Consider the following 1,253-nt stretch of genomic DNA (forward strand, 5'->3'; position numbering starts at 1 on the left):
CTGCTCCACAGGAGCAGGGCAGGATGGGCAATCTCCTCCTATGTGATTAACTGCCTCTGAAAACCCGCTGGAGAGTCACCTGTGGGCCATTCCCGCCCTCCTCGAGAGTACAACAAGAAGAACATGAACAGATTTATATATTCCTGGATTAAGCACTTTAGACCATTAAGTACAAATAAGATGACAGACTTCAGGAAATGCAAAATTGAGCATACCTATATCAAAATGTAAACGTGGATGTTTAACTTGAATAAACGACCTATCAAAACCACTGACATCAGATTTGACTCTGGTGAACAGCAGAGGACAATAGAGCAGAACGTCCAAAGGTTTTCAGGTTTGTATACTTGATGGAAGCAGACTGATAAATTGTTCTCCCTTAAAGCAGCTGGTGTATTTGAACCTTCAACCTTTTAGTTAGCCGCTGAATTTTTTTAAATTTATTGACTTTTTTGTTTTTAATTTTTTATATTAAATTTTTATTATTATTTTTAATGAAAATTTACAGAGACCTTGGATTTCCATTCATTCATTGTTGCACTCTTCTCCCTGCCCACCCCTGTCCTCTCTCGCCCAATTCACTCTTCTCTTTGAAAAGTAAAAGAAAAATTCTTTCATTGTTATAACAATCCCACTCCCCATGTCCACCTCACTATACAGCCTTCGTTCTCCAGTCATGACAATAATACCTAATCACATAACCCTTTTAAACAGTTTTCTCCCTCATCTGTTTGAATACAGTATACATTATTCATCCCATCTTTCTAAGTCTCCCTCCAACCCCCATGTCAGTCCCGTTTTAGAACAGTGGCACTGTGCAGTATTTGTGCTTTTGTGACTGAGATATTTCGTTCAGCATAATGTCCTCCAGGGTCACCCATTTTGAATATTTCATGAGTTCCTTGTTTTTCAATGCGGCATAGTATTGCATTGTGTGAATATACCACAGCTCTATCCATTCCTTTGTTGAAGGGCACTTAGATTGTTTCCGACTCTTTGCTATTGTGAACAAAGCCAAGATAAACATGGGTGTGCATATATTTGCTTGGGTGGCAGTTATGGTTTCTTTGGTATATATTCCCAGTAGTGGAATTGTTGGGTCAAATGGTATTTCTATTTCCAACTTTTTGAGAAAGCGCTATACCGCCTTCCATAGTGGTTGCACCATTTTACTCTCCCACCAACAGTGAATAAGGGTTCCAGTTTCTTCACAACCTCGCCAGCATTTGTTGCTTGCTGTTCTATTAAATTTT

The sequence above is a fragment of the Elephantulus edwardii genome, unplaced genomic scaffold, assembly GCF_000299155.1.
Source record: "Elephantulus edwardii isolate Elephantulus edwardi_28Jun2011 unplaced genomic scaffold, EleEdw1.0 scaffold00145, whole genome shotgun sequence".
Lineage (NCBI taxonomy): Eukaryota > Metazoa > Chordata > Mammalia > Macroscelidea > Macroscelididae > Elephantulus > Elephantulus edwardii.